The sequence below is a fragment of the Uranotaenia lowii genome, chromosome 1, assembly GCF_029784155.1.
Source record: "Uranotaenia lowii strain MFRU-FL chromosome 1, ASM2978415v1, whole genome shotgun sequence".
Classification (NCBI taxonomy): Eukaryota; Metazoa; Arthropoda; class Insecta; order Diptera; family Culicidae; genus Uranotaenia; species Uranotaenia lowii.
The window spans coordinates 45,305,248-45,330,902 of NC_073691.1; the positions used below are offsets into that span (position 1 = coordinate 45,305,248).

The following is a 25,655-nucleotide window of genomic DNA, read 5'->3' on the forward strand; positions in this document are numbered from 1 at the left end:
GACGATGTATGTCCTCTCATCTTCTCACATGCCGTTCGTGCTTACGAAGCTTTTTCTTAAGCAGCAACGACAGGAGAGTATTTCGCCCGTGGAAGCAAATTGAATCCAATAAGACAAATGCTCTCGAGCTTTAAGCTCTCGGGCTTGTTTTTTTGTTCCCTTTTCTCTTCCTCTCTTCAGATCTAACGTTGCGTTGTTGTTGTTGGGGTTGGTGTCTAGAGAAAAACGATGACGGCTTGGAGGTCAATCTGAACTTTCACTTGCTGAAGCCAATGGAAGATGACAACCAAACAGTAGCGCCACCAAGCCCTCCATAGTAGAGTTTGAAGCATTTGGGATTTTTTTTGGAACATGCATATAAAGCTAAAAAGCTAATTATCATTATTGACAAAGTTGAAGAAACAGAAAAAAAACCTTTTCGCCAGGTTGACCAAATACAAAAATGACAAAATCGACAAAATTGAAAAAAAAAATGACTAAATAGACCAATTTGACAAAATTGACGAAATTGACAAACTTGACATAATTCATTGATTTGACCAAATTCACTTAGTTGAAAAAATCATAGAATTGATGAAATATATAAAATTGACAAAATCGAGAAATTGGCAGATAAAATTCACTGAATTGACAAGATTGATAAGACTGACAAAATTAACAAAATTGAAAAAATTGACAAAATTGACAAAATTGAAAAAATTGACAAAATTGACAAAATTGACAAAATTAACAAAACTGACAAAATTGACAAAATTGACAAAATTGAAAAAAGTTAACAAAATCAACAAAATTGACAAAAGAGATGACAAAATCGACAAAATTCACTAAATTGACAAAATTGACAAGATTGATAAAACTGACAAAATTGAAAAAAAATGACTAAATTAACGATGACAAAGTCGAAAAAATTCACTAAATTGACAAAATTGACAAGATTGATAAAACTGACAAAAATCGACAAAATTGACAAAATTGACCAAATTGACCAAGTCGACCAAATTGACAAACTTGGCTTAATTCATTGATTTGGCAAAATTCACTTAGCTGAAAAAATCATAACAATTGATAATATTTATAAAATTGACAAAATCGAGAAAATTGGCAGAGTTGACAAAATTGACGATGAAAAAATCGACAAAATTCACTGAATTGACAAAATTGACAAGATTGATAAAACTGACATAAATCGACAAAATTGACCAAAACGACCAAATTGTCAAAATTCACAAAATTGACACAGACAAAATCGACAAAATTCACTTTATTCAAAAAATTGACAAAATTGACTGGCGAAATTTACAAAATTGACCCAATTGACCAAATTGACAAAATTGACAAGATTGACAAATTGACAAAATTGACCAACTTGACAAAATCGAAGAAAATTGAGAAAATTGGCCAAATTGACAATGACAAAATCGACAAAATGCACTTAATTGACAAAGCTGACAAAATTGACAAGATTGACAAATTTGAAAAAATTGACATAATTTTCAAATTAGAAAAAGTTGACAAAATCATAAAAATTGTTAAAATCGACAAAATTGACAAAATCTAGAAAATTGGTTAAATTGACAAAATTTACTAACTAACAATGCTGACAAAATCATGAAAATTGATAAAATTGACATTATTGATAAAATGGAAAAAATGACCAAATTAACAAAATTAACGAAATAGACAAAATCAACAAAACAGAATAAAAATCTCAAAATAACAAAATTCAAAATACTACGCTTTCAAAATTTTCAATATTATTAATTTTCAAAATTTATTCTACCGATTTTCTACATTTTGGTATCGTATTTTACTCTAGCAATTGAAATTTTATCCAATAGTTTTATCTATGTATTTGTTTCCTCTACTTGAGAGGTTGAATTATTTGAAATACATGGTCAGGTATCTTTTTTTAAATTGTATTCTTAATTTTTATACCCCTTCCATTTTGAAGATATCATATGCTGTAACTCCAAAAGGAGTAAATCGAGTTAGGTTATAATGTCTTAGAAACGGAATCATACATGATATTCCAGAATCTAGTTATTCAAAAATCTCCAATTAGTTGCAAATAAGGTTATTTATATGAAATTTATGATTATATTAAAAATACTTTTATCCTAATAAAAACTTTGAATCTTTATTTCCTAAATTCATTTTGGATTTATTGCGTATGAAATTCATTAATCATAATTCATAATTCATTTTGTTTTATATGTACCCAAATATAATTTACAGACTGTAAGAAAGGCTACAATCCACTGTCAAGTGTATTAAATCGGGTTTTTTATATTGAGTTTAGTAATTTTTGCTATCGATTTTCTTTAATCATAATCTTTTTTATAGATTAATAATAAATAATTCAGAAATAAGGAATCCATTATTGTGTCATTTATTTCCAAAGATAATTGACACTCTGTAAGAAAGCCTCCAATCCACTGATAAGTGTATTAAATCGGGTTTTTTTAATGAAACTGAACTGAACAGTATACTTAAAGGTACAGAAAAACCAGACTCTGAAGCTGAAGTTTCTGCCACAGACACATAGACTGAACTTGGTTTGAAAAAGTCCTCCCATACCTCTAAAAAACTGCAATCGTACAACCTCGATTCACAGATCCATTTATCCTGCAGCCACGAGAGCTGTCTGTCAAAGGGATCGGTTGCACACTTGGCACCCGACAAGCCAACCAGCCATTTCGTTCGGACCATAAAAACTCGAAAAATAACCAAGCCACCAAGTGCAGCTCAATGTTTTCCGGGCTATAATGGCCTAAATAAATGGGGTAGGAGCTGCTGCCGGAAGCCAACGGAAGCTACCGGAAGTACATTTTTATGTACGATACGAACCTACATGTTTTGCATATGTCGTATGGTATAACTGGTAACATATGGATGGATGCGCCTCATGTTTCTAATTTGCAGTTGGTGTTTGAAATTCGGCGGCACGACAATCGAATTTGTCGTTTTGATTGGGATTTATGTGTAGATAAAATTTGGGTTTGTTTTAAGAGACTGATGATTGAACAGCTGATGTTTTTGTTATGTTTTCTCAACAAACTCTTAAACTTTAATATCAATCAACTCAAGAGTATTGACCACAAATTAGAACACGGAAGCACTAGAACCTGTCTTATTTTCAAAAACACGACATAGCAAGAGATGGTAGAAAAAACTACGATCTCTCGACACCTGTTTTGACCAAAATTGTTAGTTGCAAAATTGTCGTCATCGTTTGTCGATCGATGAGATAGCAAAAAAAACACATTTCTGTTAACGCCCCCTTCCAAAATGGCCACACCTTCGGTTAATTTTCTGGTCACGCTTTTCCGGTGAGATTTTTACGACCACTTTGCATGTTTTCTTGTCCGGGCGATTGCTCTCACGCGCTACGGGGTCACGCACCGGGTCCGGGCAGTCGGTCAGTCAGTCAGTCACTCGTCAAAAAACGCGCCAAAATTCGGTTAATTAGATGGACTTGTCCTTGTATTTAGATCGGAAAATTTCCCGTATCACTTGGGAGTTCCGGTTGTTCATAAAGCTACCGGAGTCAATCGTATTAAATACCTACGCAATTATTTTTGTTTGTATTAACCGGAAAAAGGGCGAAAAAATCTTATAAAAGCTTTGGTTCAGGGATGATATTTTTCCTCCAGACTGAAGCACAAAGCCATGTGCTTCGAAAACCAATATTGAGGAGAAAAAATCTATTTGTTTGCAGGAATGTCAGTTATTAATGATGCTTACCTGTACCTAAAGGGATAAAAACAAACAGATAAAAGGCATCAATGAAGCCGCCCTTCACTTTATGACATCATTACAACGAGGTAGTTACTTTGTCACAAAATATCGGTGGGACATCGCGGTGATATCTGCATCGGGAGTCTTTCTGGAAAAAAAAGTCCCAATAGAGACTAATGAATATTATTTTGGTTTAGAAACAAAACGGAAGCTACAGGTTTGACTATAAACTTTTTGAAGAGAGAGAGGAACTTCCTTTTTTTTTCTTATCAAATCTCGGAAAAGGAGACGTAACCTGAAGGATGAAATTTGGCAATACTGCGTTCGCCTACCATAGATGACGGAAATATTCCGCAATAATTTGTTCATCGTATATCGAACTGAGCTGGTGATAAGATACCTGTTTGCTTTATCAGCAATAACAATTTTTTTTGGTATGCACATAAGTAAGTCAAATAAAAATAATCAAAAATTTTGGGTTCATTAAGCAAGATGAAAATTCTTTAAATTATTAAATTTCATCTATTTGAATTATGAAACCTGAAACAAATTTTATTCCTAATTTAACAACTAAAATGCGGGGCGCTGTTAAATTTTCGCCTTATTTAAACTAACATTTTCTGTGCCAATTTAACGATTCAGCACGCGCTCCTCCGTATTTTGTTCCCTCAAAACGTCCAGGCGCAAGCTTGTGATCGAAACTAATTCATGCGCGGCTTCAGCTAAAACCGAAACATGGATGTTTAGCTCCCGAAAACAGGCAAACGTAATAAATCAATAGTGCGGTAAGTCTCACACGTTCTTGAATCAGATTAATGGCTGAAAAATTTGGGAAAGTGCAGTGGTCAAAACAAAGACTACATTGTTCCACCTATTGGCTTGATTATGGTAATTTTTCCACGTACCACTCTCTGGAGCCACCTTTTACTAGAACGAAACCAGATTTAGTCAATAAAAATGCGATTCAATTTGCGGAATTACTAATCAGACAAAAAACATTCGTCACTCAGCTTTAAACTTTAAGTGCTCTTAAGTATTCGAAAATTCTCCAAATTAAAATAAAAAATTCGTTCAATCACGTGCAAAACTTTCGATTCCACTCTTAATGCATAGCATTTTTGATTTCGTAAAATCGAAGATAGAATGAAAAGTTGATCTCATTGATACAGACTCATTCAGCTGTCGTTGAGTATTCAGCTGATCGAGTTTTTTTTTGTGTGTTCGTTGGTATTTATTGCGAACACGTGCTGCTGCCCCACACTTTTCTTCGTGCGCAAACCATTAGTCAAAACAAGCTCACGCACCGGAACGGAAACAAGATCGATCCAAGATACACGATAAATCTTCTATACGGCCATTCTGAAGCGTTGTTGAACAAAAAAAACTTAAGGAAAATATTTCCAGATATCTTTAAATCAGAGAAGCTTTTCAAAAGCAAAATTAAAATTAAAAAAAAATTCTATCATTTGTGTTTAAAATTCAATGTTTTGCAAAAATATATCGAAAAACAGACGAATCAGAAGGGGAGAATGAGGATACTTGATATCTGGGGATACTTGATTCCTTAGCTATATCTCGAAACTGGAATGACTTACAAGGATCATATGTTCTAGAAAAATGTGCTAAATAGAGCAAAACAATTATGCTAAAAGATCATAGAATTTGAACAAAATAATTTTTACAGTCATTGAACTTTGTTTGAAAAATTTCTCAAAATACGACTTGAAGAGCTTTTTTTATCAATTCAAAATGTTTCAGACATGAAATTATAACAAAAATATATATTACAATACCTAAATCGTTAGAGTGTAATATGTTCATATTACCCTATTTTCAAAACAATGGTAAACTCTTAACATTTTTCAGATAAAGTTTTCTATAGAGTTCATTATAGGTTCAATTGATCTCTAGAGTCCAAAAAGGTTTTTTTTCTTCTTCTAAATAGATCTTGACCGTTGCTGATTACAAGATTGTGATTATTTATCCAATAACTGATATTTATTTAATAGTTGTCTGGCAAAAAGTACTAAGAAAATTGAATTTCTGTTAAATTCAGAAAATAGCGCCATAAAGTATGCAATACCACTATGGTTGAGACATAGTTCTGGAATTATCTTATTTTGACATTTATAAATTGTGAAATGAGAAAAAACATGACCAAAATAGGTTATTGACATTCTTTTTTGTAATTTTGTTTGATTTTTTTCAAGGACTTGGGCCTCAAGTCTACCTTAACTTCAAAAATATCGCTTTTTTTACTTCCACGAAAATGCTTCTAGTTCATCTACGGGTTCATGTATCGTTCCAACTTTTGTAGCATATAAACTTGAAATTGCACGCTGTCAGGAAATGCAAAAGACATCGAGTTGCTAAATGTTTTTAAAAATATATGATAAAAATAAGAAAAGGGGATCAAGTACCTATTCCAGTTCTCTTCAATTTTATTTTCACATCTGATTTTAGAAAAACATCAAATTCAAATTCAATATTAAACAAATAGATAATGATTAACTCCGAATCAAGGCCATGTGAGGTTTTTTTCAAGTAAAATGTTTAGTTCATGTTATAAAACTACCAATGGGTTATTGGATCTCGAAAGGTATTTAAAAATAAGTGTTAACAAGAGGCATGCCAGAAAATTCGATAGCGTCCGGCGGAATTATAAATTTTATAACTTTTTATAGGCTAAGATGTCGGTTTGACTGGTTTTATCCGAGTTTGTCCAGATATTTAACTTAAAATTTAGGACAAGTCCGGTTCGGCCCGGTTTCCTGGGTTTCTTCTCCTTCTCATTCTCAAATCAAACTAGAAAAACAGATTTATTTTGTTTTTTTTTTTTTATTGAACCATACAAAACGAAATTTTTTCAGCAAATTTTACAAAAAAAAAATCATGAAAAGTTTTTTGAAAGCCTTAAATACAAATTAGAATTTGCTAATAAATTTTGATGAAAAGAAATGCTTTTTCAAGTTTTTATCTTGATTTTTGATGAGTACTGTCAACTGAGGCATCATGCAACACTTTTCAACTTCAATGGCTTCTTAAAACTTAATGTCCACGAAAATGGAACCGCTTGTACTTCAAAAGTTTTAAGGATGATGGGACATCAAACTGACGTAGTCCGAAAAATTAATCCACCCTGCAAAGAAAAAGGGGTAAGTTGCAACAAACTTTGTTTTAATGAAAAATCAAATGAAAGCGTTCGAGAAATTATAGTTTTTTATATATTTGTGATGTTATGACACATGAACACCAATTTCAGAAGTTTTTGGTTTTGTTCAAATTAAATTTTACATTTTTTCTGGCAAAAATGTTTTCAAAGAAAAAGCATTAGGGTATTGCATACATTTAGGGGTAAAAATACTACGAAAAAAATCTACTAACTGAAATCTTTAAAATTAATGTTTGGATGGATGAAATTTTAAAATTATCAAATGCGTGATGCAAAACAATCATTTTCCAGCATATGGAAACGAGTTATAAAAGGCTAAACAAAAATCTATCGACTGGTTGGGTAATGAATAAATGGATTTTCTACGATTTCAGGTTAAAAAACATCTTAAAAATTTTTTTTGCTACTTCATTGGACGTTTTCAACATTTATTATGGCTTTTTCAAGAAGACTACTTATATGACATAATTAAATAAGGAGTTTCAAAAAGGTGTAACAATATATGGTGTACATTACTGACTGAAATTTCTCGTGTTAAAAAAAGTTTTTTGAATCTGCTTAACTATTTAATAAAGAAATTTAGGTCCAGTTTTTTGCGTTGAATAATAAAAATATTCAAAACTTTAAATTTTTTTTTTTTAGTTTAATGCGAGGATATGTGGCGATATAAGTTAAACTAATTTATACTTTGAATCTCAATGGAAAGAGATTTCCTTTAAAGAGATTCATTTTTAAGAAAATTTTAAATCTATATATATAAAAACTAGCAGACCCGGTAAACTTCGTCTTACCATGTTCAACTTGGCGTCCATTTTCCATTTGTTCTAGTTTTCTTTACATTTCCCTTCTTTCCCTTTACTCGAATCGTCCAGCTTAATTCTATCAAAATTAAACCAAAGAATTTAAACTCAACGGGTCTTTTAAAATCCAATTTTTGTAACTTGTTCCGTAATTAACTATATGTTGAAAATATGTATGTTTCATTTGCTTTATTCCATGTAGTAGATTTATTCCGTTTTGTTCAAGTTCACATAAAGGATTAAACCGAAATAAAAAGTTTCTCATTTATTGGAATATATTGCATATGAATCTTTTTAAAAATAGAATTTATCGGGATTTTCGGGAAAATTTTTGGAGTATTTGTCAAATATTTTGCCCCCGCTTTCAGCTCCCAATTAGCTTTGGAAAGTGTATTTTTCAGAGCTGTAGAAATGAAACACATAAGAAAAGATTATTTACCAACCATTTTCAAACAGCTTTTTATTCACCATTCTCATGCTTCGGAGCAGTTTGAATTAAAATCCATATTTTTACCAAAATCATATTCAAACAGTTTCGCATGATACTTAAGTTATAGACTTTACACATTTCAACTTAAAATGTTCCCAAACAGCACTTGTCATGGCATTAAATCTGACGATTCTGGATACTGCAAATTCCTTTTTTTATTTAAGCAAATTAATTTCTTTGAACTTTAACCCATTTTTTTAATTTAATAGATAGAAATGAAATAATCTGTTCAGGCTTCGATGGTTTCATGAGTTCGTTTCAAAAATTAAACACCGGGGCAAATGCAAACGAATATCACCACAGTTCAACTTTTATATTTTCTGAAAGAAATAATATTTTCAAAAAAAATATTAGTTATGTTGACAAAAAGAAATATCGAAGTATAAATTTGTCCTATTTATTGGGGCAAGTGAAAACACATAGGTCTTTTCAGATGCGTCAGTGAAAAGACTTAAAAATGAATTTAATACTTGTTCCTGTTTGTCTGTTTTATCAACTTTCATTGATATATCCTAAGTTTTTCTCCGGAGTAAATTAATGCTTGGTACTTCAATTTCACTGGATGCTGTTCAACCAAAAGACCTTGATTTACAAAGACCTTTATAATAATTTTGAATATCCGCTTCAGATTCAACACTCAGGATATCCTTTCAGGCCATTTTGAAGATAAAATTCTTGAATTGTAGATGTTTCATTGGTAAATGGCCCATTTTCACTTATTCCACCTAAGAAATTACAGGAATTAATATTACTTTTAACACTTTCAGGTCATATTAAAAGTTCATCATAAAAATCTGCTGCCCCTGGAATATCAATCACAAAAAAACTTTTCAACAAAAAAGTGAATCAAAAGTCTCTTCTATGTAGCCAAAATATGTAAAACAAAAACATACTTTTCATGTTAAGTTCGTTCTTAAATTGTGTGTTAACAAACAGTCATCGTGTAAACAGTTTTTTTTATGAATGATTAAAAAAAAAATGATTTGATTATTTTGTTTAATCCGATTAAATCAGATTGTTTTTTTGGGCTCAATAATTTTTAGATGAAGAAATAATGTATACATTTTTTATAAAAGCTGAAAGTTTGCACTTGCTCTAGTTTACTTTTTTAATTGAAAATTCTTCCGGAAAATGCATATCCTCACTTTTTGTTATTAAAAAGTAGATTAATTTATTGATAACTTCAACTTACGTTTGCAAAAAATCAAAAAGTTCATTCGGCCTTTAAAAACTGCAATCCTATCTAATCTTTTTCAAAGAACAAACTCTTGTTCAGTTAATGTGTCTAGCGTTCTAGGCGTATTGGATTATACGAAATTGAATGTAAAGCTTCCCAATTTCTTATTTTCAAACGTCCGCAAAGTGTCATTATTTAATATTTATCGTTACCAAATTCATATTTTTTGGACAACAATTGACTACTTAAATTAACACGAATTTAAAATGGTTTTAATATTTGAAATCGTTTATATGGTTTTGATTCGATCGACAATATAAATATCACTCCGTGTCACATCTAGGCGTCATTTAACACCATGTGCTGTGTACAAATAAGCAAGAAAAAAAAACACATCTAGGTTGCATATCGCCCCCACGTGCATAAGAAACAGGCGCCTTATTTTTTTTGAATTTTTCCAGCGATCAATGAACAGTATGCTTTGGTTACTATTATCTTGCAACGACGCGACGTTTGCAAACGACGCCTCGCCCATGGAAACGAAAAACAAACCCCTCAAAGAAAAGAAAATTTCTAGAAATGGGTGCCTGGCTTTTCAATTTCAGATTTCGGCAAAACAATATTTATTTGTTTTATTCGATCGGCAAAATGTCAATCTGAGTCACATCGAGGCGTCATTCATGACCATGTGCTGTAGAAATGAGCCAGGAATGAAGAAGAAGAAAAAATCACATCAAGGTATCATATCGCCACCACATGCATTGGAAATATGCTTGGTTGAGAAATACGCGCCAAAATATTCTCACTGATCAGTATGCTGTGCCATGGTTACTATCCTCTCGCGACGTTGATTCGCGACGCCTCGATCTTGGAGACGAAAAACAAACCGCCCAAAGAAAAAAAAAATCTCGAAAAAATGGATGCCATGACTTTAATTTCATTCAAATTTTTACAAATTTAATTATTACGGATAATTAATGCGACTTTTTGTTATTTTTATTCGATATAAACCGATTCGCATGCCTACAGAATATTCTAAAAATAATTTCATTTGAATCGTTTGGGTAGTTTCGGAGGAGTAGTACTACAAACACCGTTACAAGAGAATTTTATATAGGGTAAATGATCTTGAGCGGAACCAATTGGCTCAATCCGACGCAACTCGGAACAGTTGACCAAGCGGTATGGATAGGGGTTACATCCGAACGAAATTTTTATTAGTTCAGCGGATAGATCTTGGTTTCTGCTTCCTTATGATGATTTTTAGAATATTTTAGAGTAAACCCTGATAAATCTAGAGCTGTTTCACTGGAGAAAGAATTCTGATCTTGAGCGGAACCATGCTGATCTTGAGCGGAACCATTTTGTACTGTCAACACATCTTTAATAGCTATCATTACAAATCTTTGTGTAACTGTGAAAACTTCAATTAAATTTCATCTTCAGAGATATTTAAGTTAAAAAATTGATGTTTTTACGTAAATGACAAAAAATTAGCCTTTCAAAGTTGTTTTCAAAATATCCGTTCAAATTTATTTCTTACTTTAAAAAATCAATTTTCACTTTGATTCACTGTATCTTATTTTGAAAGAATAGATTCTCTTGACTCAAATTTATGTTATTTTATCTCAAAAATTAGGTTCGTTAGTATATTTGAATGATTATTTAAATGTACGTGTTTAGGGTAATATTGCCCCGAACAACTTTTGAAGGTTACGACAAAGTCAGTAGTACAAAAGAAGATGCATTAAATTACAGATTTTGCAAACAAAACTGTAAAAAAATCTGATTTTTTGTACTTTTATCCCAAAATTCAATGATGAATTTCTGTGATGCTAATTCCTGTGAAATCTGTGAATATTTCAAATTTCTGTGTTCAGTGGCACAGATTTTGTGATAAAAATTTGCTCATAATTCTGTGAAATTACAGATTTTTTTTTGATTTCAGCATTCTTGCTCTAAAGAACTTATTCATAGAATAAAGTTTATAATAAATTCCAGTTTCTTGTGAATCACGATAAAATTTATTTATATTTAAAAAATATGGAAACATTACGCATTTAGCTCAATAGATAAAACACTTATTTCCCAAACCGATTTCCATGAATTCCAGCTCAAGTCTAAACATAAAAAAGTAGGGAATCGGATAGGTTTTCAATTCCAGGCCACCAACTGAATCGTTAAGTATTATAAAATATCTAACCAGGTGTGCTTTGCAACACATTTTAGAACTGAAGGAATATGTGTTAAAAATAATTTGAATTTCTGTCTATTGGTGTATCGTTTTCAATTGGAATTTCAACGACAAGAACAACCTCATTGAACGAAAGCTGCTTTCTTAAGATCGAAAAGTAATGGCAATGAAGATTGATTCTTATTCTGGAATAATGACTTTACTTTATTGGCTTCATAAGTTCTCAAACTATGCCAAAAAATATGTATGAAAGCCTTCCTCCACCTGACCGTCGTCCCTCTGAAAGAAAGAATCGAAAAACATTTATTGTACCCCAAAAAATTAAACATTTTGAGTGCCTGGTTTTTACGCTGTGACACCAATTAAAGTAATCTTTAGTTTTATTCGAACTTAATTTCATATCTTTTCTGTTCCTAAAGCTGATTTTATAAGAAAAATAAAAAGGTGTTGCTTACATTCAGGGGTAAAACTTGCGTGTGAGATATAAGGCATAAGGCAGCGCACCTAGCGGTTTATTTTGGAAGCTAGTAGTTCCGCTCAAGATCAGAGATGGTTCCACTCAAGATCATATTTTACTTTTAAAAACTAAGCGATTAATTGATATTTTGATGGAAAACTTGTTACAAAAACCCGGATAATGCTTTTTTAAGAATTTTTCTACCATTTTAGTCATTAAGAATCAATTTATAACGGCCAAGGGTTACAAAAAATGACGTTCAAAGTCAGTACAGAAATGTGAAAATTGCACCAGAAATGAGTATTTTTTAAAAGCTTTTAATAACATTATTTCATTTGATTAATTTTAGCAAAAATGACAAAGTTTGTATGAAAAGATCTTGAAAAAGTGTTTTTTCAACATTTCGGTAAGATTCATAAATAATCATTGCCTATATCTTAGGAAAAGTAAATGGTTCCGCTCAAGATCAGATTTCGACTAGTTCCGCTCAAGATCATTTACCCTAATAGATGAATTTCTGTCTGTCTGTCTGTCTGTCTGTTCCCTATAGACTCGGAAACTACTGAACCGATTTGCGTGAAACTTGGCAGGTGGGGGTATTGGAGGCAGGGGAAGGTTCCTATTATGGTTTGAGACCCCTCCCTCTCTCATGAAGGGAGGGAGGGGCCTCCCAAACAAAAGACAATTTTTTGCATAAGTCGAGAACCCATCAAGCAAATGGTATCAAATTTGGCATGGGGTGATATTTGGGAACGAGGAATATTTCTATGAATATTTGGTACCCCTCCCTCTTCTCAGTGGGATGATAGGAAGGGGGGAGGGGGGCTACCTTACAATTTTTAATATAACTCGAAAACTAATCAAGCTAATGGAACAAAATTTGGCATAGGAGGGTAGTGGAATACGAAAAATGGTTCTATGACTATTTCAAACCCCTCCCTCCTTCCATTGGAGATACAGGAAGAAGGGAGGGGGCCTTTAACCACTTTTTTATTGCATAGCTTGAAAACTATTCGAGCAAATGAAACCAAATTTTGCCAGGAAGGGTATATGGGTACGATAAACAGTTCTATGAATATTTGGTACCCCTCCCTCCTTCCAGTGAGGATATAGAAAGGGGGGGAGGGTGCTCCTTTACAATTTTTAGCATAACTGGATAAATAATCGAGCAAATGGCACCCAATTTGACGTGGGAAGGTATATGATTACGATAAATGTTTTTATGATATTTTGAGAACCTTTCGTCCTTCAAGTCGGAAAATCTTAAGGGGATGAGGGTCCTCCCATATAATTTTTACATCCCTCGGGAACTTACTAAGCATATGGAATGAAATTTGGGTTGAGAGGGTATTTGAGCACAGGGAAGGTTTATGTGAATATTTGGTACTACTGCCTCCTTCCAGTGGGGTGATATGAAGGAGAGGGGGAGGGGGGGGGGGCTCCTTTACAATTATTCGCATTACTCGAGAACTAATCAAGCAAATGGAAACAACTTTGGCATGGGAAAGCTTTGGCATGAATACGTAAAATGGTTATTAGCTTATTTGAGACTTCTTTCTCCTTCAATTGAGAATGCAGTTAGGGAAGACGGAAGCTCATATATGTATGATTGTTTTGCATAAACCAAAAACTTATCTAACAAATGGAACAATCATTCAATTTAGCAACTGGGGAAGAATTTGGCATAGGAGTGTATTTGAATACACGGAATGTTCAATCTTGATCCTGTTCTTCCAGGTAGGGGATAGGTAGGAAGAGCGGCTCCGATACAAATTTTTTTAGCATAACTCGACAACTTATAAATCAATCGAAACCAAATTTGGCATGAGAGGGTATTCGAGCTCAAGATATGTTTTTTTTCCGGTAGTTTAGCATCACTACCACAAATCAGTGGAACGATATAGAGGGAAAAGAGGGCATTGATAAAATTTGTTTAATATTTCTAAAACTTATCGAGAAAATAGAATTAAATTATCATGGGAGCAAATTTGAGTACAAGCAATGTTTCTTCGATGGTTTGAAAACCCCTTCTTTTGCCAGAGGGGAGATATACAGTAGGGAGAGGGACACCAATTTTTTGAATAACTCGAGAACTTATCGAGAATGGGGCCATATATGACGTGGGATCGTATTTGTATACAAGAAGTGTTTTTCTGATGTTATGAGACCCACCTTCTTTCGATTAGGGATATAGGAATGGGGGCAATTCGTATGATAATTCGAGAACGAATAGGTAAAATAAATGTCCCATGATGTTATTTTGTTACTGAAAATGCTCACATGATAGTTTGACAAAGTTTCATATTTATAAAAAAAATATTTTTTCATAAGTTATAAGCTTTTTAAGCAAAGAAATTCAGAGTCATAAAAAGGATTAAAACACGGATTTAAAAAAAATAATTAAGATTTCAAAATAAAAAATTTGCAAATTCATTTTGAAAAAAGAATGTAATGATATTGAAATTGAACTTAAAATTTTGTGCAAATAAATAACAAGTTAAATAACTAGGTACCACAAGTTTCAAAATTTTTTGAAGGTGTAGCAAAGCACACCGGGTCAGCTAGTATTTATATAAAAAGTAATACTAAAATTAAGAGATTTAAATTAAAAGATTAAGTTATAACTATAATTTTACAATAATTAACGCTACAAAATTACAAAAATTATAAAGGCTAGCTTTGTTCGGCTTGTTTTACGGACTTAATTTATCTTCAAATATTTGAAGCAATTTGACTTTGAAAATGGAACGTGAACTGATTTCTTTTAATTCATTAGGTAGGGAATTATATTTTGTTGGTCCAATAAACGATATCCTTTTTTGTCCTAGGGAGGTTGAGGATCGACAGCGTTGAAGATGATTTAAGTGACGAGTATTATGTGTTCGTATTCCCGTTGTGAAACGTAGGTTTTGAATAGAAGTTGACGAATGCAGGTTATCAAAGACATACAATATAGTTTGGAGATCACAAAGATCTGATAAGGGTAAGATATTATGGACTCTGGATGAATAAATAAGCCTAGTTGGATGCAGCAAAGGAAGATTGTAAATATTTTTCAAGCATCTATTTTGCAAAGTTTGAAGTTTATGTAAGTGTGAAAGAGATACTCGTCCCCAGACTGTTATAAGATAATGAAATAAAGAGTGAATGAAAGCATAATAGAATTTTAAAAGAACATGTTGTGGCACAAAGTTCTTCAATCTCCACAGTACACCACAGAGGGGAGAAATTCTTTTTTCTAAATGTTGTATATGACAACTCCAGGAAAGAGTACTATCTAAATGAATACCTAGGTATTTGAAGGTTTTCACCTCTTGTATGGCAAACTGATTCATATGTGGATCCCTGTGTTGTGATATTACTTTCCTGGATGAATGGAATAACATGTATTTAGTTTTTTCGTAGTTTAAAGAGAGTAGATTGCTATTGAAAAATGTAGATAGCAATCTCAAATCATGTTCCAGGTTTTCGATTATTGTATTTGGAGACTTTCCTGTGTAAAATAAAGCAGTATCATCCGCAAAAAGCCGTGCTGTACCAATAAGAGGAAGATTACAAATGTCGTTAATGTAAATAAGAAATAGTAAAGGACCTATGTTACTGCCCTGTGGAACCCCTATATTGATATTTCTGAATTCGCTTGCTATTCCTTCAACCACAACAAATTGTTTCCTGTTGTTCAAATAACTTCGAATTATGTCATTTGCTTTTCCCCTTATTCCGTATCTGTTTAATTTTTCTAATAATATTTCATGATTCAGTGTGTCGAACGCTTTTTTCAGGTCCAAAAATAAAGCTCCGACAATATTTTTAGAATCAACCTCTGTTATAATTGAGTCAACTAGTTCAGAAATAGCTATAAGAGTGCTTGAGCCTGCTCTGAAACCGTATTGCATTTTGTATAAAATATTATTACAATTGGACTCCACAAGCAACTGCGGTCGAGAAGACTTTGCCCTCGCACGAAGTGTAACCTGTATATGACGCTTATTAGACCGGTTGTTCTCTACGGGCACGAGACATGGATATTGCTCGAGGAGGACCTGCGTACACTCGGGGTATTCGAGCGACGAGTGTTAAGAACCATCTTTGGCGGCGTACAGGAGAACGAAGTGTGGAGGCGAAGGATGATCCACGAGCTCGCGCGACTCTACGGCGAACCCAGTATCCAGAAGGTGTTCGTTTTAAGAAGGTGGTTAAGGCTGGCCGGATACGCTGGGCGGGACATGTTGTGAGAATGCCGGACGACTGTCCTGCAAAACAGGTGTTCGCTACGAATCCGGTAGAAACAAGACGAGCGGGGGCGCAACGAGCGAGGTGGTTAGACCAAGTGGAGCGTGATCTGGCGAACGTGGGGTGCCCGAGGAATTGGAGAACGGTTGCCATGGACCGAGTGAATTTTAGGAATTATGTTCGTCAAGTTATGTCGTGAGACGGAATACTATGTAAATAAAATAAAATAATTATTACAATTAAGAAAACTCATGATTCTGTTTACTAGTAATTTTTCGAACACTTTGCTGAAGACACTGAGCGTAGAAATTGGTCGATAGTTGTTGACATCTTCTGAATCACCTGATTTGAATATTGGAGTTACTTTCGCTACTTTAAGGCAATCTGGAAAACATCCTGTTTCAATTATTGAGTTGAAAAACTTTGCAAGAATATGTGAAAAAAGCTGGTTGTTATTTTTAATAACACTTGTTGGGAAACAATCCGGTCCACAACTTTTTTTGTTTTTGAGGCCCAGTATTACTAATTTTACTTCATTTTCATCTGTTGGTTGAAGGAAGATTGAATTCCTTACCTCGTTTATATTGGACAAAGCATCAAACTCAGGTTCAGTTGGTATTTCCTTGGCAAGGTCCAATCCAACTGAAGAGAAAAAACTGTTGAATTTGTTACCAAGCATTTTTTTGTCAGTTATAAGGTTTGGACCTTCGGTAAGTTTTATTGATGGAGAATTGTTAGATCTCCCCAAAAGTTGGTTTATATTTTTCCAAAGTTTAGAGTGTGTTGTATTATTGAGTAGTCTTTCATAGTACAAGCGTTTACACGTTCTCTTTTTAAGATATAGTTTTTTATTTATATGTTGAAGGATTTCTTTAAGGTAAATATCATTGGGATGTTTTTTAACACGTTTCAAATAGTTGTTTTTCATGTTTATTAAAATCCATAGGTCATACGACATCCATGGACAGTAACTACCTTTTATGTTTATTTTTTTCGATATTGTTTTAGTACACCGTTTGAATAAGTTATTGTATGTGGTTGAGATTTCTTCGATGCCGCTGTTCACGTTGCCTGGGACAAAGGTTCTAAGATAGTTCGAGAATAATTCATTTAGTTTAGCGTGATCCGTAATTTCTTTTGTCAAGACCGTTTTTTGTCTTTTTTGTAACATTTCAAAAGACGTGAGAATCTGCAAATGATCACTTACGTCTGAAAAGATGGTATCATTTTTTATTCGTTCTAAATCTTTTACTTTGCAAATAACATGGTCTAAAATGTTTTGACTTTTGGGCCTTGTTGGGAAACAATTTGTACAGGCAAAGCTAAAAGATTCCAACAAGGTTTTATATTTACATACAGTATTTGTATTAACGAGATTTACAGGGACATTTAAGTCGCCAACAATAAGACACGAGTGTTTATCAGGCACAGATGAAAGAAGAGATTCAACTTGTTCACACAACGAACTAAACGGATACGCAGGTGGTCTGTAAATTCCATGAACTTCGACAATTTGACCACAATGAGATATTTCGACACTTATTCTATGAAAACCATCACAGGTAACATTTAACTTCGTTTTGAAATCTAAGTCGTTCCTAACAAACATAGCTAATCCCCCATACGGCTGATCTCGGCACGAAAAGATTGATGTGAAGCCTGGTATAGTGTAAAGAAGACAGTTATCTACAGTGAGCCAAGTTTCACTTATTACTATTACATCAATAGTTATATTTAAATGTTCAATTGACTGTAAAATATGGTCGAATTTTTCTAAGTTATTCATGCTGCATATATTCCATTGTAAAATCCTAATTGTTTTTTTATAATTACAGTTATTATTATTATTATTTTTATTGTTATTATTTATATTATTATTATTATTATAATTATAATTATTATTATTATTATTACTATTATCATTATTCATATTATAACCATCATTATTTATATTATTACCATCGTTATTATTATCAATAACATTGTTATTATAATTATTATCGTTATTATTATTATTATCATTATTGTTATTATTATTTATATTATTATTATTATTGTAACTATTGTTATTATCATTATTCCGATTAAAGTCTTCGATGTTATCGTGAAATTTGTTTATTTCGTTATACATTTTTATTGATTTTTTTTTTTCAATTATTCATAGAGAAGAAGCATAAATGTTTAGTTTTTCTTACGTTTAGGAGAAGGTGTGTCCTTCTGAGCAAGTGGGGTATTAATGTCAAGGTTTGTCAGATGTTTACTAAGAAAGTTTTTGAGTTCTATTTTGCATTTGATTGATATGGGTTTGGAGTCTTCAGATTTTTTCACTAATATGGCCCCACCCCTCCCGGGCCAAATATATTTCATATTCAATAGATCTTGGGACTCCCGCAGTTCGGTTAATATTTCCATAGCTAACGGGGTTAACTCATCACGGATTGAAATGTATGTTGCTTTCCCATTAACTACCAGTGAAGGATCCACTGATGTAGAGATAAGTTTTCCATAACTACGTTTTTTGTTGAAAATTTCTTCCCTGATTGCGATGTTTTTAAGTGAAATTTTAATTGGTCATTTGGTTTTTTTTGAAGAATACAGTGTGACTGCATATTCAACATTTTCGGTATTCAATTCATAACCAATAGAACGGCACATTTTACCAACTTTTTCTAGAGTATTCTCACTTTTTTCGACAGGTAGACCAAAAATCATACAGTTCTTTGAGACGGCATCTCTATTCACTTTATCTAAGTTTTTTTCTAGTTTATATACTTGAGAATTAAGGTTTGAATGCTTTTGTTGAAGATCAGTAACCTCTGCTTCTAGAGCTTCGTTCCGGGTTTTTAGGTCTTTGAAGTCGGTTTGAATAATTTGAGCATTCTACCTGCATTCAATCTTCCTTGGAATTTGTTCAACTTATTATTGATCTGGTTGAGATGGATAGAACACTTTAAAAAGTTTCAAAAAGTTTCAAAAAGTGAAAACTGAAGTAAATTATGAATTACAGTACTTAGGATTTTTTTAAAGATTAGATGATATGAAAGGGTTTGCTTAGGATTGTTCCTTTTTATTGACCGTGTTGCCATTCCTCGCGATGTGACACATTTCTAAAGTTCGTAGACCGGAAGTAAATTATGATGATTAATTATTCTCGTGCTTTTTATTCGATTTGTGTCCTCCAATTCTCTCCTTAAGTGTGTTTGTTGCCATCCCAATATATTGTAAATCGCAGTCATTGCGAGTAAACGACGTTCGAAAGATCGTCCTTGTGTAGCGATTCTTTTACTTTCGTAAAAATTTGCGATATCTAAAATCGTTTTCGTGGCTTACTTCAAAGATTAATAGAGTAACGGACTTATTTTGGATTAGGGGCCCTTTTTTGGACCACCTTGTCTAGCTGTCTTATAAAGCAACAAATTATGAAAAAATTAGTGCATTACATTAAGTGCCCCAGCTTCAAGTAAGTTTGTTAAAAAAAAATTTCACGATTAGTTGCTTTATAAGACAGCTAGTCAAGGTGGTCCAAAACAGGTCCTTCGGTCCAAAATAAGTCCGTTACACTAGTCTGTTTTTAGAAATTTTCCGATTTTGTCGGTTAATCGAGGAATGGATTTGTATTTGTATTGCTCAGTTTCAATCAAATCCTCTGTTTTTTTTTCTAACATTTTCGACTGTTCATAAGCCTATGTTGCAGAGAAACAGGATAATTGTTTATTTTGAGATGAGAATCCATTCATTCAATTTTAGTTTTCTCATCTACTTACGGAGATCGTCGATCAACTCGACTAATGAAGTTTTTGGCGATGTTGATTCATCCACATCACCAGAACGTGACGGTGACGATTTTGTTTGTTTATGAAGTAAAAGTGTGCCAGTAGAAATAACGAAAAAGCTATTAAAACAGTGTGAGATGTGTTTCAGATTAGTAAACTGTGGGAAAGAGATCCCGTCAAAATACGATCCAAATTTGAATCTTGGAAACTGAAGAAATGAAATTTTGTTGAAAATACGTATAAATATCCAAAAAGCCGTAGATATCAGGGATCGATCAGTAGATCCGTGGGTTTAATGAAAATCCGTAAATCTGGCCACGCTGGTCATAAGTATTTTCTACTTAGGTTTTGGAATCAACTCTCTTATTCACTGTGCATTTTTGGTAGCATTATTATTTCTCGGTAAATTTCAATTTTTAAACCAATGGACAGTTCCACCGCATCGAACCTACTCCGAATATGATTTTTTCTTCGAAAATATAAGATCAATGATAACTACAAGGTGTAAAAAAACAATTGAATAGAAATTTTAAAAATAAGAATCCTACAAAAGGTTAAAAATTCAGAATTAAAAAAACAGACATACAAACATAACTTGTAAGTCCCAATCAATTTAATTCGAAATTTTTAATTCAGTAGAAACATTAGTTCTTCTAATACAGGTAAGTCTAAAACTTATTCACATTAATTTTAACCTAAGAGACTCAGAAATGATGATCAAAATAAAAGCTAGCAAATGATTGAAAATGTAATTTTTTTTATAGTTTTATGTATACAGAGATTAAAACCGAATATGAAGAAAAATTTGAGCCAAAATTAAAATTTCGAACTGGTATCTCTCTTTTTGGGGCGACTGTTTAGTTTACTTTTAATGGGTTGATTCTCGGCTTTCAGTCTCAAGTTTTTTAGTAAAAACGACTTTATTTTTACATATCCAACGTTTCGATCCTTATAGGATCTTCATCAGGGACTAAAATTTATTACAAAATTAAGTTTACGTCTACAGAATCTAAGTGATTCTTACCGAAAAAGTTGTCGTTTTTTTGTCCGGTTTGATACGGCGTATCGTTTACTGCTGTCTGTTTCTGTTTCAAACTATTGTAAAATATGTTGGATTTTTTGTGTATGTTATAATTTTATGTGTGACTTACGGTTAAAAATTCTTTTCCAGGGCTATTGCTGATTTTTTGTAGGTTTTTGTAGCACTTTTTATGAACAAGGTACTTGCACTGTGTGTTTTATTCTATGTTGTTTTTTAATTTATGATGGCGGTGTACTTAAAGTGTCTGGTTGTTGGTTTGTGTTTTTTTGTTTTGGTTTCTTATTTCGTATTTTTTCGAGACACTGAAATATGTTGTTGTATGAAATGTGTATGATGTCTGTGTCTTTTTTAATATTGATGGAAGAATTTGTAGTTTTTATGTGACAACTTTCTAACATATTTAGTTTGTCTTGATTGTCACCTCTGTCGATAATTTTCACTTTGTCTATATCGAACAGATGATGCATAGCTGCTTCGTGTTCTATTAATGCTGTCTGTTGTCGTAGTTGGATGATTGCGTAGTCCTCGTTTGTGTATCCTTTTTCCCATAGTCGTTTCAGCTCGTTGGTTTGCGTTTTATGCTGTGACATTCGTTGTTTTAATTTAACGATTGTGCATCCTATGTAGCAGGCGTTGCATTTATGTTCGTTGTTTTCTTCTTCGCTCGTGTCTGGATTCCCGTTGCATTCGATTTTGTATACTACGTTTGTGTGATCTTCATGTGGGGTTTTATCCTTTACCATAGGGAATAGTGATCCAATGGTTTTTTTCTGTTTAGTTGCTGTTTTAATATGAGTGTAATCCTTTTTTAGTGTTTTATTTATTTTTGATGTTAATCCATCGATGTTCGTGAGAGATTTGAAAATTTTATTTTCGTTCTCTACCATAGCTGTTTGTTCAATTATTTTTTCTGTTGTTCTGTTGATCACTCTTTTAATTAATGAGGTGGGGTAATCGTTCAATTTAAGTTGTTTCATTATAATGTTTCGTGTGGTGGTTTTGTCTGACTTGGATGTGAAAGTTGCTACTCTGTTCGCAAACGTTATTGCTACATTCATTTTTTGGTGTAACGGTTGGAATGAGTGGAAATTGAGAAATCTCCCAGAGGCAATTGGTTTCATGTACCAATCAGACAAAATCTTACCCTCTTCGTTCCTATGGAGCAACATATCCAGAAAAGGTAGAGATTCGTTCTCTTCCATTTCGACGGTAAACTGGACATTTTCATGCTGCGCATTGAATACGTTTTTTATCTCGTTCACTTGTGTTGGCGGCAGGACAAGGAAGAGATCGTCGACGTATTTTTTTAAATACGAAATAAGAAACCAAAACAAAAAAACACAAACCAACAACCAGACACTTTAAGTACACCGCCATCATAAATTAAAAAACAACATAGAATAAAACACACAGTGCAAGTACCTTGTTCATAAAAAGTGCTACAAAAACCTACAAAAAATCAGCAATAGCCCTGGAAAAGAATTTTTAACCGTAAGTCACACATAAAATTATAACATACACAAAAAATCCAACATATTTTACAATAGTTTGAAACAGAAACAGACAGCAGTAAACGATACGCCGTATCAAACCGGACAAAAAAACGACAACTTTTTCGGTAAGAATCACTTAGATTCTGTAGACGTAAACTTAATTTTGTAATAAATTTTAGTCCCTGATGAAGATCCTATAAGGATCGAAACGTTGGATATGTAAAAATAAAGTCGTTTTTACTAAAAAACTTGAGACTGAAAGCCGAGAATCAACCCATTAAAAGAACTGGTATCTCGGAATAAAGGGCTCTTCAATTAAGGGTAATTTTCCTCTCAAGGATCTTTTCTTAAAACCATTGAAATGAAAAATCCCAGCCACCATGAAATCTTAAAAGAAATGATAATCCAAATCGACTTTTAAGACATTTTCAATAATCATCGTAAACACGTTGGTATTTAGTGATTTTTCATCATTAATTTACGACAAGCTCTGCCCAGAAAAAATTGAATCGGATAGCAGTTAAGTCAATTCGCAAATTTGTCTCCAAAAAGTTGAGAATATGCTTATTCGACATTAACGATTTGAGCTATCTAAAAGTGAACTGATTTACGATAAATATTTCAAAAATCAAACATATGAATTAAGAGAAGGATCTCAAGTCATTTTATTCACTTATTTTACAATCCATATGCCTTGATACCTAGAAGTTTTGAATTTAGTTTGCTCATTGATTTCAAACTTCTTGGAAAAAATCGATTCTTTACTTTTTTAATCATTTTTTTGTAAAAAATTAACTCTTTTACAACTATAGACATTGATATATGAATTAAAGAACGTTAAACTTATGCAACCTAAGAATAATTTTTCCGCAACAATTTGAAAAAAAAAATGTAAAACTTAATGAAATTGCACATTTATTGCACGGGGTTAGAATGGATAGAAAACCGCACCACAAAAGCCGACGTTAATCATCTCTTCATATTTTGACCTCAGAAGTTCGATGGTTATTTTTTAATTTCTTATATCTGTAAGCTCAATTGGAATTCACTCTCTGGTGCCACTTATTTTTCGTTTAACTTAAATATGACAACAAAAATACGTCGGATAGTCTCATAATTTTTCTAGTGTTTTTAAAAAATTCCAATTTATAGTGAAAATTAAGTCGAAATCTGAAGTTTTGATTTTTTTTTTTTGTTTTTTGATTTTGTTTTTTGAATGTGTTTTACATTGTGTAAAATCAAACGAATCAATGAAATTCCGTGAACATATTTATTCGATATGCATAATTTTATTTTAAAGATTGGTAAAATTTCACATTTGTGATGAGATTGTTTATTGGCTTCAAATTCCTTTGTTTTTTTTTTGTATTTATACTACCTGGCCAATGATTTCTTGAAAAAAAAAAATTACGAGGTGTGAAGAAAAATTAACTTTAATATAAAACACGCTTGAAATGTTTTTATTTGTATGATCTCTGGAGCCACTAAATAGAAGTTATAGATTAAGGATATCGCTTTTATTTTCTTCTAACTCTCAATCGTCTAAAATCTAAATTGTTTTCATCACTCATCAATCATCATTAAAAAACATTCCAAGCTTTTTTTTCCAGGAATTTGCCACTTAGGGCATTCTTCCCTATTTATGATTTATACCAGAGGTTTACAGGGTTGGAAAAATTCTCTAATCTTTTTTTGCGGTCAATTTTTGGGTGTTTTTTTTAAATCAATGTATATGTGAACATTGAGTAAAAGACATATGATTTTTTTCAGTAAAACATCCTTTAAGTTTACTGTTAGCTTCTCTGGAGCCACCGTCAAAATGTAATCCTATTCCCTCAATTTCTAATACAAATTTTTTACTTAATGGTGTTCTTTGAATAAGCTAAATCCTGCGAAAAATAGTCTTCATTTTCTAAATTTATTTGTATAACTAATACATTTTTGAAATATATCTTTTCTTCATTTGAAGGCAGAAACAAACATTCAAATTATCTAAAAATATGTTCCACGTTCATCAAGGCTCTGTTTACAAAACCATATCGAAGCACGTTTCAAGAATCCCCTCTTCTAATGGTGCTCGTAATAGATTTCCCCGAATGATGCTTGTGGTACCGAATGCTAATAATCGAAACAAAAATTCACATGTGTTGAGCTCCAGAAATCTCTTCCGGAATATTAATATTATCCACTTCACTAGGCATTTCGGCGCTGCGTTGTTTGTTTTGCACTTCTGCTGTGATCTGATGTGTTTTGGGACAAAAACAGCAACAGCTCTAAAAAAAAAAGGAAACAATCATTTTCACTCACATTCGTCGCACAAATATTTCCCTAAGCTCAAACAAAAAAAGGAAGGATGGGTTAAAAGTGACACACAATCGCACAAATCCCCCGGAAATGGTTCTAATCACTTCTTCTTTATTTCCCACTTGACTCGTTCCGCCTTCGCAATATTTTTTCCGCCGGTTTCATTGGAGGCGTAAGTGTGGCGAGCATAAAAGTCAGGCCTCATCACCATGAACCCAACTGAGAGGCCGTGGCTCGAAAAGTGAAGGATGGTCGTCCTGCCCACAAAAAAAAATAAACACCGGAATAACCGACACGCGGAAGCTAACTGCTGTTTTGGACACGAAAGAGACGCACACTTCAGGCCACTTCCTGGGTTAATCCATTTGTCATCTGCCAAGCAGCTTAAAACACTTTCAATTTTCACCTCATTCAACAGGCTCCGGTTATCCTGATTTGTGAGGGTCACCCCTTGAACTTCCGTTAAAACTTCCGGTTTCCAGAAAGGCGTCCGCACCGGATCGAGTCTCGCGGCAGACTGAATTCACGGCAACCGCGTGGCAAAGGATTAACCGCCGTTTTTGGATCGGGGTGGTTGTCGTGTTTTTTTTCTTCTGTCTTTCGGTAGGTCGTTTCCGTTTTTTTTTGTTCTTCCTTGGGGAGCAGCTGACAACAATTTTACACCGGATTCCCCCTTGCACCCAAACCGAAAGGTGAAAGTTAGTCAGTCGGTCTCCTACCAGCTGATGGATGGCAATGGAAAGGGCATAGCCACTGACTTTGCCGGTAGTGAGCTGTGTGAG

The 25,655-nt window shown here is 33.0% G+C and overlaps 1 protein-coding gene across 3 annotated transcripts in view; it reads right to left on the reverse strand.

Moving 5' to 3' along the window:
• LOC129749153 (metabotropic glutamate receptor 5-like) overlaps window positions 1–25,384 on the reverse strand; it is a 154,211-nt gene extending 128,827 nt beyond the window's left edge. Inside the window, exon 1 of one of the 3 annotated variants that reach the window (XM_055744050.1) lies at window positions 25,280–25,384. The gene's annotated coding sequence lies outside the window, so the exon portion shown is untranslated. Of the gene's footprint in view, window positions 1–24,711; window positions 24,843–24,876; window positions 25,260–25,279 lie in introns of those variants that run through there. The other 2 variants (XM_055744057.1, XM_055744068.1) reach the window with 2 other exon arrangements.
• Between the last annotated feature and the right edge of the window lie 271 nt (window positions 25,385–25,655).